Consider the following 15,246-nt stretch of genomic DNA (forward strand, 5'->3'; position numbering starts at 1 on the left):
TTGAATTAACAGAAGTTCGTTGATATTTACATCCATATCCTATTATATTGTAGACATTTTAATACGGGTGGAAAAATCAGAGAGAAAATAGAATTATGGGTAATTTCAAAATGGCGGCCATGTATCACATAATTTCATATGAGAGGGAGGTATGTTCCTGTTTGAAGCAGCAGCAGTACACTATATTACGTGATTATATGAGGAATGAACAACATGTTTTATCCATCAATTGTTATTATTATTTCCATTTGTTTTGATCACAAAAAATATATAACAGAAATTGTATCACTTAGTGTCATATTACTATTTGTAAGTTTCTATTATCTTATATCATCTGAATAGAACATGTGAAAAAATAAAAGACAGAGAAAGATTTTTCAAACACAATTTGATCTTGTACCTCACATATAAAAGAGTTTGTAGCTGCATTGTTTTTGAGGCCTTATCAATGTTTATCCTTCACCTTCCAGAAGTTAATAATTGTGGGGTGACAATAAAAATATGAACAAAACGCCCACGTTATAGCCATTTATGTCCTCTTCATTGTCATTCTCATCATAATCATCGTTATCCTCATCAGCTTCAGTGTTGAAGATGTCTTCCTCTTCAGAGAACATGGTCATATTCAACCTTGCACATGTCAGTATATTTAAAACCAGCCTTTAGGCAGCAACATGTATCTATTACACACTTCTTCTTACAAATGCATAAAAGAAGTTCACAAATTTCATCAGAGCAGGACTGCTACCTAGCAATTTGATTGATATCTCATCCTCGTCCATAGTGTGAAGGTATTTCCGGGTTTGGTAAAATAGTTCTTCTCCAAATAGCAGTCTGGTAATTGACTCGTTTTACGTGTAGCTTTAATGATGACTGACTTGGTGGTGAGGCTTCAGGTTCTATTTTACCTCCTGTTATACAGTGAAGTTGATACTGTATTAAATTCACTTCCACCATTTTTTCCCCCTACATGTCACACACCATTTCTTCTAAGACACTAAATCTGTTGTCTGCAACTTCCAAGTTTCTACCAAGATGCACCAAAGCTTCGACTTTCTTTGGATTTTTTGTTACCAGTTTCAATGGCTTAAGCTTTCCTTTTCCACAAAAAAGACGAGATAGAATAACATCCACTAAGTGCGTTAAAGCCAATGTGGGATTTTAGGAAGTATTTGACATTTATTTATCTCCAACACGTTTTTCATCTTGTTAATGATCAGCTGTATTTGGATCAGTCATTTTCTTATCCTTTACGAACACTCATGATCATATTTTCTTTCATGTTAATACTGTGGCCCAGTAACAGGACAAACAAACCTGTGTCAACTGCATGGATAACAACTGGACACACTGTCCGTGATGCGTGGTTGGCATGAAATGTTTCTGCTCCAGATGAACTTAGTCTTAAACATTCACTTTCTGATGTCACAAACAACACTCTGTCTCCAAGTTTCTCAAGAAACTCTTGTGCCTGCCAATGACTGAAAATAAATTTTATGACTTCTGTTTTATTGGAAGAACGACGCAGGAAATTCTGCCAAGATTTACTGGGTAAGCTGACATAATGTTCTGAAGCTGACTTTGTGCTACATAATGTTCTTGTATATTGCACCTGAAGCTGACTTTGTGCTACATAATGTTCTTGTATATTGCACCTGAAGCTGACTTTGTGCTACATATTGTTCTTGTATATGGTATCGGAAGTTGACTTTGTGCTACATAATATTCTTGTATATTGCACCTGAAGCTGACTTTGTGCTAGATAATGTTCTTGTATATTGCACCTGAAGCTGACTTTGTGCTACATAATGTTCTTGTATATGGTACCGGAAGTTGACTTTGTGCTACATAATGTTCTTGTATATTGCACCTGAAGCTGACTTTGTGCTACATAATGTTCTTGTATATTGCACCTGAAGTTGATTTTGTGCTACATAATGTTCTTGTATATGGTACCGGAAGTTGACTTTGTGGTACATAATGTTCTTGTATATGGTACCTGAAGTTGACTTTGTGCTATGAAATCTTTCACCCTCTTCTGCATTTTTGAAGGACATGTCACGATAGACGTCAAACAACATGTCAATCCTTTTGGATTAATTGCTCGTCACAATTTCAAGACTTTCAAAGCAAAAACACGAAATGTGGTTGCTAGAATACGTTTCAATACAATAGTTGTTTGAGTACTTGAAAATCATCCCTGTTTGTAAAATAAGGTGCAGAAACATACATTACTTTCAGCAGACATGTTTAAATATGTATATAATACTCCTGTATATTCACGTAATTGCTGATTTTCACATAATTTTGTTTTGAAGAAACCACGAGCCATGGGTATAAATTATCATCAAAGCTTATATAATTAGATGGATAAACTTACCATATTTCGATTCTGATGATGATATAACGTCCACCTATGGAATTTTAGTTAATGGTTTTGCAACTCGTATTAGTGATTCAACTTTGTAAAACTATATTGTATAAAATATAAAGCAGCATCGAATATTTTTTCAAATTTGGTATGACATCAGAGACAAATGCATCCATATTTTGGAGGATGTCTTTGCATTATATATGGTTATGCACTAAAATGAAATGATTATCTCAATTCAGGAAGTTTTTTAAAAAAAAGTGACTTAAAAAAACGTTTGATAATAAAGCGCTGTTTCAAAATGGCCATGCAAACTGTTATCAATAAAATAAAAATAATGTTAATATGACATTCAGAGCATCATAAACTTTACAAAGATACACATTTATATACATTAAATGAAAAATAAATAAATAAAACCTTGATACCATGATAACTAACGTCTGAAAGCTGTGCACAAAATAATTAGAACTGATGTTGCCTAGCAACAGTCATACAATTCAGCAATTTAGGTGGAAAGCTACCAAAATACAAGATATATCATGCAAAAAAGTGAAGAATAGATCATAGGGTAGACAATAATACCAATTTAAAGTCCCTTTAACCGATTACTGGAACCAATTTTAGCCGTCTTATCAGATGTACTGATTGTGTTTTTTATATAATAAAGATAGTTTTTATTGTGTGTTACACATTGTGTCCAGTCTATTTATCTTTTGTTCAACCTTAGTTTTAGTTATGTTCTGTATCATTTAGTTAGTTTAGCTATGTTCTGTATCACTTAGTTAGTTTTATCTATGTTCTGTATCACTTAGTTAGTTTTAGTTATGTTCTGTATCACTTAGTTAGTTTTAGTTATGTTCTGTATCACTTAGTTTTAGTTATGTACTGTATCACTTAGTTAGTTTTAGTTATGTTCTGTATCACTTAGTTAGTTTTAGCTATGTTCTGTATTACTTAGTTAGTTTTAGTTATGTTCTGTATCACTTAGTTAGTTTTTAGTTATGTTCTGTATCACTTAGTTAGTTTTAGTTATGTTCTGTATCACTTAGTTAGTTTTAGTTATGTTCTGTATCACTTAGTTAGTTTTAGTTATGTTCTGTACTGACTCGTTATGGGAGGGTCACCTTAGAGTTCTCCTATATTGTGATAATATAAACATTCAAGTCGCTGTGATTGTGTACACATTGTTGTTATATCACAGTGAACTCCCAGTTCTTATGTGATTGTGTACACATTGTTCTTATATCACAATGAACTCCTAGTTCTTATGTGATTGTGTACACATTGTTGTTATATTACAGAGAACTCCCAGTTCTTATGTGATTGCACTGTACAGTAGATTGTTACAACAGTGGAAGTCATGCTGGGAGCATGCGCACTGGATTTTCTAGAAGGATCATGAATTTTCCTGGCAACTCTAGTTTGTTCCAGGCGCCCTCTTTTTTAGTATATAAGTCCGGCAAATAAAGCCAGCGAAAAAAAAGAAGATAGAATTGCATAGACAGATAGATAATTGAGTCAAGGAAACAGTAGGCACCGTAAGTAAAGAGTGTGAATCGCTGTGAATTATAGGGTGTGTTTATAAAAGTAGTTAAGTTAAAGTGACTGTGGAAATTCTGTGTATTACAAAGTTGTATCGAGAAAGAATAAACTAGTTTTATTTAAGAAAGGACTCATATCGCTGAAGTTCCTCGGAAAGAATTTATACCGTAAATTAACAAACGAACCGAGACGTAACAAGATGAAAGAATAAGCCTGCATGATGAACCCTCCTTATATATGCAGTGAACAGAAACACCTGATAAGGATTTTCACACCTTTCTTGATAGCATTGTGCAGAAATAATGATCCCACAAGAAAGAAGTACAGTGACAGTATTTATTGATTTTTATCCTTATATAATTTTCTGTGTGTATTGTTTCTTTTACTTGTGGTAACATTATTGTGTATTTGCATCCACAGATGGCAACATATTGTGTTAAACATTGAAACTAAGTAAAGGATGGCAAAGTATACACACTTTAATTAATAACATTAATTGGAATACATAAGTTATCAGGATAACTAATATTTTAAAGAGAATGAGATGTGCAGGAATCAAACTTTATTGCTTTAATGATGCTCGGAATATGAAATGAAGCAGTTGCATTATTGGAAAGGCAAGAAAGTTAACGAAGGACACTTTTTTGGAAAGTTTCAAAATTATAAACACACATAGATCCATCATAATATAATCAGTTGCAAGCTCAGAGAGCACATTACTACATAGATCCATCATAATATAATCAGTTGCAAGCTCATAGAGCACATTACTTAGATCTTATTGATTATTCTAGAAATACAATTAGTCTGAAACAAACATGTAAACCAGAAAAACAAAGGTAAAAATTTGTTATCACAATATTCAACAACATTCTCACATATATGTACATTTATTTATCAAAATACTGAATTATTACTTTTAATTACTTGTCAATGTGTAAATTATCAGAAGTCCCAAATTTCTCATGATACTGAAATACCATGATGTATATTACACGAGTATTAAGAAAGGGGAAAAATATGGTTTACATTTGTGTTATAACATTAGTCAGATGAAGACAGCTCTCCATTCAAATAATAAAAAGAGCACATTACATTTCTTTTATTACTTCTGAAAATACTTTTTAATTGTTTGTGATTAAGCACAAACCTATACAATGGGCTATCATTGCTCTGTCCACCACGGGTATCGAAACCCATATTCTAGCTTTGTAATACTTTTTAAATGCACTAGACAGTTGTTCATAAGTAATGGTATCAATTTGCATATTTAATCAGCAACTACAAAGGCTAAGTAGCTATTGCTGCAACCCAGTCAAATTCTGGTTGTGTGCAAGTGTAAACAGAACCCATAATAAGAACTGGGAGTTCACTGTGATATAACAACAATGTGTACACAATCACATAAGAACTGGGAGTTCACTGTGATATAACAACAATGTGTACACAGTCACATAAGAACTGGGAGTTCACTATGATATAACAACAATGTGTACCTTAGCTGTTCTCTTTATTTTATAAAATGTCAGAAAATACTAAATTCTTTTCTGCAGGGTTAAGATGTTCTGAGTATCATTGATAGCATGTTATCCACTAATGACCTGGCTTTGCAATTATCACTTGTTATTCAAGCTGCTTTGAACAAGGGGGTTAACATTAAGTATTTTGAAAATGTTTTAGAAGAAATTTTACCCAGTAGCTTAAAGTAATGGTATAAACTTCCTTTCAACTAATGATTGCCTAGTCAGAGTAACTGCAAGTCGTACAACTGCCCAAAATGTTGAGATTTATCTCTTTTTGCTCTCAGCTGTGAGGTTTAACCATTGTGCTTCAGTTCACCTGATAGGCCAGGTGACATCTGTAAGACATCTAAACCTCAAATACCAGTATTTGAGCCCAAATCCATAACAATGATAATAACTTGCATCCTTAGTGATGGCACCAACAATGGTGTGGAGTCAAACTTTATTAATGCCAGTCTATCACCATTTGTGTGAAAAAAAAGTTGTTTATTAGCCATAGTAGTGGTTAATGTGGTATTGACTGATACACTATAAAATCAAGTAGGATTCCTGCTGCTCTTGTATCAAGTGAAAACTACCTTGCATTCACCTTCTTTCACAGTCACCTAAAATGGCTGTCAGTGGAGCTACATAGATACCACTGAACTGCTGCTCTAGTTATGCTTATGATGTGGAAGAGAAGACATCGAGATCCAGAGAGAAATCAAGAGAACAGAGGTTCTCATATTACAACTGTGAACAGTGTGACCATTTCTTGCATAGATGTCCTTTCTCTTTGTATACACATTCATAAGCAAAGGGTCAGAAACATGTTCAAGTGAAATGATAGGTTGTGAATAAATGCTGTTAGATCTCCTAGTTTAAATAAGTAAGCCTGGGGACTTACCTGGCTACTGATCAAGGAAACGACAACCATATACCAGTTCCATCATGTGTGATGATTAGATCAGCATCTATAAGACTAATCATGGCTTGGTATATATGTATAGGATGTTATACATATTCTATTTAAGTCAAACTGTACCAGTAAGAACAATTTATAAAATGGTAACCTCAACCAAGTTGCTGGACAAAAAAAAGCTTGCAACAGTAATTGCAGTGGTTTTAACAGAGATGCAGCCTCCAGGAGTGTGTCATGTCACGAGAGTCTACAACAGATGGCAATACCTCACCAATATTGCACTGAAGTTTGTTTGACTGCTTGATAGTAGCATATTACGCATGTTGTAGTTTTTATTTGGTCAGTTAACATTATTATCGTTAGGCAATCGCAAACTCTCATACTTTCTATAGTAGGATTCAGTTAAGAATCCAGTTGTTTTGTGGAATTATTGTATTGTATCCTATATTATCTAACACCTGGATTCGGATACTAGTGATTGACCAACTACAGAGAGAGAGAGAATGTGGATTGCAAGAGACGTTTTGGTGTTTTCAGTTAGATCCAATCTACCAACGTAATAATCCTTTCTGTTTGACTTTCAGCCATTGTTCCAGTTTACATTCCATTTTTTGTAAGCACAGTTTATTTTTGTTAAACCTCATACTATCTTGTCTTTTTCATTCCACCTGCAACAAATAACAATTACTTGCCATTTCAAGTACCAGATCTACAAGCCATTTATTCTTGAGAAAGTCAGGTTGCCATTACTATGTAACTGGTAGTCAACCTCTGTCTTTGTTTCTTCCAAAGCATGTCTCTCACGTGTGATACTAACAAAGAGGTATCTCTGACGTGGTAAAACTAATAGCAGGGAGTTGAAATGATCTGAAGATAGATCAGTTAGTGGTCCCTAACTGACTCATGGAACTTCTTTGTTAAATATGAAGTGCTTCCAAGCACTTTGATAAGTTTCCAAAGTTTTACGTTTTTTTTTCACTCACCATAAACTGTCACCTGGTCCATGTTAAATATGAAGTGCTCCCAATCACTTTGGTATGTGTTCCAATGTTTTATATTCTTTTAACTCACCATAAACTGTCACCTGGTTCATCCAAGATAATTGATAATGTCAGTTGCTCTCATGAAAATTAAGTGAGCCTGAAGACACTAGTAGAATAATACTATGGGATAATTGGTCACAGCCACACTAAGACAATGGGCTGTGTAATTTGGCATCTACCTCTGCTATAGCCCAATTAATGTGGTCTCTTTAATTACACCAAAAAATAAACTGTTGCTTACAAGATGATTCAACTCAAACATACTTACTAAAAGGTGCTATCAGCCAGAAGGAAGGAAAAAGTGTTGACAAAATGTTCCAACATAACCCTTGTGTTTGATCAACCTCAAACAATGATGCTACTACCATGGCAAAATGTCATTCAAGCAAACATGAGATGGAATTTAACGTTTGACAAACTCTAGAATTTCAAGCCATTAAACAACTGGAGTTCATGCCTATGTTCATGTTAACTCCTTGGTAATTTATGCCAAATAACATTAACAATGAATGGTTGTCCTCACTACAGAAAAAGGAGGCAAGGTGGAACAAAATATGCCTCCACCTTTCAGTGGTTCAGCAAAAGAAAATCTCGGTTGCTTCCTTAAGTGTCATTGGCTGTCATAATATATGTGGGACACAATTAGTTCTGCACCCGGAAAGCAATAGTTTGAGAGCTGCATCTACTGGGTGGAATTTAAGGGTCATAAAATCGTGCTCACAAACTTAGCTGTGTACACCAATGAGCTGTGACACACTACAAAGAGTACCCAGCATGGTGGCAACCAAATCAGATATTCTGGTCAATAAGTGTATGGAGGGACTTCTTGTCAAATCCCTGGAATACCATTTTTTTCTCTTTTTCACAAATCTAATCTATATTACTTAAGATATATAAAACTAGAAACTGATGATCTTAATAAATACTGATAAACTTTATTTACCAGAAGTTTTTCTTTAATCGCAAACTAACTCTTTATAATTTTTTAAAACTTTCAGAACATTTTAGATTAATGGTTTAAGAGATTCCACTAAAGATTTCGAAGTGTTTAATTCAATAGTATATTCAATAATTCAAAGTAAAGAAATTATAACAGTATTAATAACTACTACCAGTTTTTGCTTCGGATATTCGCGCAAAGCTACACAATAACTATCAGTACTAGCCGTTCCTAAGTTTGAACTGATAAAACTATGAGAGAAGGCATCTAGTCAATGGACCTCCCTCCCCCGAAAATTTTTAGACTACTCAAATAGAATAGTGGGATTTGACCATCACTCTAATGAAGTTCCCATTGCTTAAAAGTGCGATACAACCGGCCACGAATCATGGACCTTCGGACTCACAGTCTGACATTCTCAGCCCACTACCAATGCTTCTTATTTCTGAACGTGAAATTATAGGTCTTCTCTAACTTTAAAATGTAACATAAGTTGTATTATACATGTCAAGTATTAAGATATTGATTATACAGAAACAATCATTTGGGTAGTTTATTACCCTAAGAAATCTGTACTTGCCAAATAGGATAGAACTACCAATAAAGAATTACAGATTAATGGCGTCTTCCAATATTTTGTAATAGTTTAAAACCTCTCTGCTTATACATTCGGAAAGATTTAATTAAATGCGAGTAGGATATCTCTAATTATTGAATTTTTTTTACTCCCTGGATCATTTTGAGAAAACCGCCGGCTTTCAATATTTTAAGAAACACTGAAACTTGGGTTTAAGACTAGGAAATGGATTATCTGAGGGACGTTTTTATGGGGGGTTGCGATGAAATAACTGGTTTTTCTTCATTCACAATTTTAAAAGAGTATGGTAAAAGCTAGAAGTATTATAACTAAGTAAATAATCATTGTATGAAACTATTAAACAAAAGTAACTGTAAATGGCGACATATCGCAATGCTATTCTAGTATATGTGTTTATTGTTTTCATTTATAAATTTTAGATCTGTATAGCAATATATAATTATTCCATCACTAACATTATAAAAATTGTGAGGGAAACATTTAATATTGTCGTGTCACAAATTAGAAGTAACTTGCGTTTAATCAACTCAAGTTAAACAGTTTAGCCTACTATTACTTTATATACATATAAGCACACTAAAGTAATGTTTTATACTGAAAGACCTGTGGTTTAGATTATGTCACCGAAATAAAAGTACTCTATTTCTCAGTGTAACTTAAAACTGCGAGTTTAGTAATACGTAAGTTATACGAACTCAATCTAATTCAAATTGTATTAGCATTTGCAAGTAATAATATGTTTTAAGTTACTTTTTTTGTTTTTCGGTGAAGCAGATAATAATAGTATTATATTGATAATTGATGCACATTCGTTTATATTAGCTTCTGAAATATTTATATTTTTTTAAATTACTGAACAGCATATTATTGTTAATGTTGTTATAAACGTAGTGCTATTACTAGCTTCGAGAAACACGTGTTACTGGTAATGGACTTCAATGTAACCCTACATACTCTGTTATTCTATTTTCATTACAAAAAAAAAAAACGATTCTTAGAAACTGCTTAGCTATATCTAGCATCTAGAGTATTTACAATTCTAATAACTTAAAAGTTAAAAATAGATAATAATATTAATAGAAACCCGATTAGCTCAATTTTACATGCTGGTATTGAAACGATGTTAACAGGAACTAATTATCAGAGAAAAAAACTTATTTAAAATAAACACAAGATTTTTGTCAGTTGTGCATAGTAAAACGTTTGTTTATTTTATTCGCAATGTTTCACTTGATGATGCCAAATGTGAACAAAATAAAGTTTTACTATGTACAACCAATAAATAATACGTGTGTGAATGACATTAATGGTTCCTTGCCATACTGCACCTCACGAGTCACTACTATATGTCAAACGAGATTGTAGCCAGTCTGTAATAACTAATTATTTCTGTGGGGAAAAATTTATGGCTGGACAGAGGATGACTGTTAGTATTAACGATAGTAAGATGTCTCCACTGTCTGAGCCTCTTTTACCTAATTCTGATGTTTTGTGACATAAATAAAATTGATAAAAAATTATATTTTCTTCGACCTAATACAATTCACACTGTATCAGTTGTCAGGTAAATTGTTAAAATAAATAATAACTCAATCACTACAAATATGTGTTATACCCTGATAGCCTGATGAGCAAAAGGTCCCATTGGCACCGGAAATAGCACATATATAGTGTGGTTGACATATAATATACTTTCACTCAAAAGTTCTCATTAATAATTACAGGTATATCACTGTAAACTAATATGATTCTACCTCTGTTTTTGTAACGTGAAGTTTTGAAACCTAGTAATATGTTAGAGAATGTATTGCAATATAATATCTGGTATATTTTATAATTTTTTGTTTTTTAGTTATGTTAACTTGATAATATTTTGTTGTTTTTTGGTTTTTTAAGGCATATTTATAATTTTTTCTTGTACTTCTGGTCTCCGGTAATACTTGGGGGGTTGTGTAAAAGATTATTGATGTTAAAAATTATTAATGTTTAAAATAATATGTAGCTTGGTTTTAACTTTTCTTTTTTAGTTTGACAACTTAATAATGCTCTGTCTTTTTATAGAGACATGCTTGTAAATTTTGTGTACTTTCAGATAATGTTTATTATGTTGTTGGGTAGAAGATTAATTGTCGAGGTTGGAAATTGAAACTTGAATATTACTAGTCTGAGAATTATATCAAGGATATGTGTGTGTGTGTGTGATGACTGTTTACCTTAAACAACAAATAGACATACCTTAGCTACAGAACTTTAATAATTTGTTTGTAAATACTGATACATAATGTTGGGTCAAAGAAACTTGTTAGTTTTGTTTGAAATTGAATTAGTCATTTAAGTTTTCTTACAGTTTACAATATCAGGTGTGCCAATTTTTAGGAATCTGTTTGAGTGAGACTTTTTAAAAACATATTTAAGTGCACAGAAAAGTACTTCTAATGCTGAATGCAGTTGTCTTCTAGCGAAGGGTCTGAGGGCATGAGATTTTATTAATGTGTATGAGTGTGAGAATAGGCTTCAGACAAGTGAGTGTTGGTAACTATTTTGTATTGTTTATATTTTTAGCAATTATTCATGTATATACTGCAAAAAATCTTGGCTGTTGGGGTTGATTTGTTTATGACTGGAAGTTAATATACTTCCAGGGACTTTTAATTCAGTTTAATTACTGACCTGTGGTTGAAAGGGCAGAATTAATATAAATGTAACTTATAATGTTGATTTGGTATCAAGGCCAAATGTACAGTGTGTAAGCTTGTATTGGACTGAAGTAATAATTGTCAATTGTAGTAATTATTAAGTGGTGAGGAATAAGTGAGTTTTGGTTGGTTGTCACACCTTGTATTAAGTCAGTGTTTTTTTTTTGTTTTTAAATCAAAACTAAATGTATAGATGTGATTTTAAGATAAAGAAAATGTATGTAATGACAATGTTAGGAGAGAATATATACATATTTTAAAATGAAAAAGAGAAGTTGTAAAACAAACAATTTTAAAGCAAAGTTTTGACATAAACTTGACCTCGAAACTGACTTTAATGCTTAAGACTTGGAGTATTTATGTATTTCAGTGAATATGCATTTATTTCATAAACATTAAAGGTATATTTTGTAAAAATGTTCCATAATAACCTTGTTTTGGACTAAATTAGGTTCACTCTACACATGATTTTTGTCATTATGTAATGTACATGTAGTAACTATGTACATTACATTACATTAACTATGTACAACACCTAGTTCAGTGTATTGCTTAGTCACTCGAAGATGAAAATCATAACTAAAGCGACATTGCTAATAAAAATGGGGGAAAATTTTAATTGATTTCAAGCCCAAAAGAATAAGGTATTAAGATTTTTTATGTTAACTTGCAGCTATTTTTTCAGTTAATTAGCTTCAGCTATAGTTTACTGAACTGCAGTTGTGTTTGAAACTCGCACTAAAAGCTTGGGCATGTAATTTGTTGAGAGAGAATTCCCAGAGAATTGTAACATTACAGGATGTAAAATATGAGATTTATTTTTGTTTGACAAAGTGGCGAAAAGACAATGAATGGATTTATCTGAAATATTTAATTATATAATTACAAAATAAAAAAATAAAAAATGTTGCTTAACACTACCGAAACAGGTCTGATGGATCTTCCTGTGGTCAGGGGTCAAAGTCTGTGTCATTGTATTTTTAGACTTACATTCAAAATATTATTGAACTACTATTTTATGAATGAATGTCAATAAATTTTGTATCAAATTGTAAATTATAATTAAAATTTTACTATTATTCAGTGCTTAATTTGTTAATTTAAAAGTAAATATTGAAATAAAATTCCTAAATATTGATTTTTATATGTCATGTGGTATGTTGATGCAGCTTTGGTTAAAATTAAATGTTTGTTATGTCAATAGTTTCTTACAAACTCAAATTACTGACATTGACAAGCTAGAATATAAAATAAGAACCTCCTGTCTCTTCTATTTTCTGAGATATTATTATATTTAGTGAATCAAACAAGGTGGCCCTGCTCACCTCTTTCATTTTTGAAAATACTTGTTTACTTACACCTACTTTGCCCAATGATGTATTATAACCAATCAAAAGCTCAGAATGTTCCCCATGTGGTTTTTTTTTTAACCTCTGCAAAATATTTACACAGAAAATCCTTTCTTTTCATGGTAGTTCCAAATGGTAAGGTAATACATTATTGAGCTCAAAAATCATATTTTTTTACATCCTAATACAGCTTAGTTACTAAGCTTGATAAATTATAGTAGAATTGTGTGGTATTGGTATGGTAATTTATGACTTTTTGTTATTTCAAAATGGATATATAAAACCCATAAAAATTATTTTGTTTTACATTCTCCACGTGCAAAATTTGATAAGGCTTAGCAAATTACAGTAAGCAGCAAACGAGTACAAAGTTTGTAACTAGAAGAGATAATTGTTTTCTATACTTTTTTGTTTACTGTTCTATGTCTTAAGAAAAATAACAAATTTAAGAACCTATTTGTAAACAGTAATAATGTATATACATATATAAGATATTATAACCTAAATATGACTGTATTTTACAAAATACTGCCCCATTAGAACATAGCCAAGACAGATCACTTGTAAAGGCCAGTTGTATATTATTGGATACATGAGCACATGTGGACAGCATCATTCAACTTCTGTAATGTTAGTCAAACACTGCTGAAAGGTCAATAAAATAAAAATAATAAATTTTAATACATGTATAATGTTATGAGATTCAAGCTATTTGACTAAACATTTGTGGTTTCATGTTATAATTTGTAGTAATTCTAGAATGACAAAAGTGTAATTTATATCTATTTCCTTATTTTTTATGGTGGTTACAAGGTTGGTCAATTCGACCAAATCCATACAGAGCTACAATAGTAAAAATAACAGATAAAATATAAAGTTTTCTTCCAAAAAAACGTTTAATAATTATCTGGAGGTTACAGAGATTTTGCATGTGAAATTTGGCACTTTTGTGATGGCAATAGGTATTTTTAATCTTAAAAATCAAAATTATTTCACATATTGGATAGCCAACAATTAAAAATAAAAAATGCACAAGCAAATATTTAATTGAAAATGTTAAAACTTAATTATAAAATTTGATACTTTGTGTACAATTGCCTTGTAATGTTTACTGATATTCTGGCTTTAAGATTTTTTTTTGAATTATTTTAATTTAGTTTAGACGATGAAACAGCCAAGATGGACCAATAGGTCCCCATGTTGTCCCAAAACATTATGTAATGTTATTTTAAAAAGTTACAGTATAACTGCTCTATGGTTAGTAGAAGGGTTAATGGACTCCATTATATGCAGGGAAATTTTCTTTTAGGATTCTAGGAATTATGTCCCTTCCAGCAGAAAAGCCTAAGCCCTTATTCAGGAATTTAGAAGCTGATGACCCTAAACCCGAGATTCTTGAACTTGAGAGCCTTTGTATAAGATGTGAAAAAAATGTGAGTGATAAAGTTCATACATCTATGTAGTATAAATACAACATTATTTGAAGTCCTTTAGAATATGTACTAAACAATAAATTAGATTTATAACAGTTTAACATGTATACTCAGGATTTTGGGACCTGCTTATCAATTCATTTTTTCATCCTTTCTATTCAAACTCAAGGAGGCATAATGTGACAAATACCAATTTTGTTATCTATCCTTTTAATTACATAAATAATGCACTCAGTGTTTGGATTTGATTCAAATCCAGTCTTAGATTACATACACAGTACTTGGTAGAATGCCATTTGGCCAATTAAATTCACTATAGCAACAATCTAAGATACTAAACACAGCCTTTCATAACAAAGCTTCCAAATAATTCTAAAACTAAACACTAATAACACCACTCATTATACAAACCATTTTATGTTTATAATCATGTCTGTAACAGAGAAATCTTTTTTCAGAAGAACAGTTTTGGAGTTGGGGTTTAAAACTTTTTAACACTAATATTCAAGTTTGCATTTCCAACCTTATCATTTCATCACAAAAGCAGACTATTCTTAGACAATTTCGTACCAATTTTAAATATATAAATAAAGTCACCTCTTATTCCTGCATTCTTCAGAGATAATAACAAAAAACTTCCTTACATTTCTACAAATAAAACAATTAAGTTTGATTCTCATCTTCCATAACATGTTTTTAAATCCCCGAAAGGTTTAATAACTTCTTTCTGAACTTTAACTATATAGAACTCTAATTTTTTTTTTTTTTAAAAGTACAAGATTCTTATTTTTCCTTTTTCCTTAACAACATTTATTCATAATGCTTTTATTTGTTTAGGTTGCAAGTT

At 31.7% G+C, this 15,246-nt stretch overlaps 1 protein-coding gene and 1 long non-coding RNA gene across 2 annotated transcripts in view; one reads left to right on the forward strand and one right to left on the reverse strand.

The window, feature by feature from the left end:
* Window positions 1-15,246, reverse strand: part of LOC106471716 (E3 ubiquitin-protein ligase HRD1-like) — a 39,026-nt gene that overhangs the window by 20,554 nt on the left and 3,226 nt on the right. The window lies entirely within an intron of this gene.
* Window positions 9,372-14,400, forward strand: LOC111088939. Its single transcript, XR_002613307.1, has 2 exons — window positions 9,372-9,601; window positions 14,276-14,400. It is a non-coding gene; the product is annotated as an uncharacterized LOC111088939 (long non-coding RNA).

Source organism: Limulus polyphemus, unplaced genomic scaffold (assembly GCF_000517525.1).
Source record: "Limulus polyphemus unplaced genomic scaffold, Limulus_polyphemus-2.1.2 Scaffold4808, whole genome shotgun sequence".
Lineage (NCBI taxonomy): Eukaryota > Metazoa > Arthropoda > Merostomata > Xiphosura > Limulidae > Limulus > Limulus polyphemus.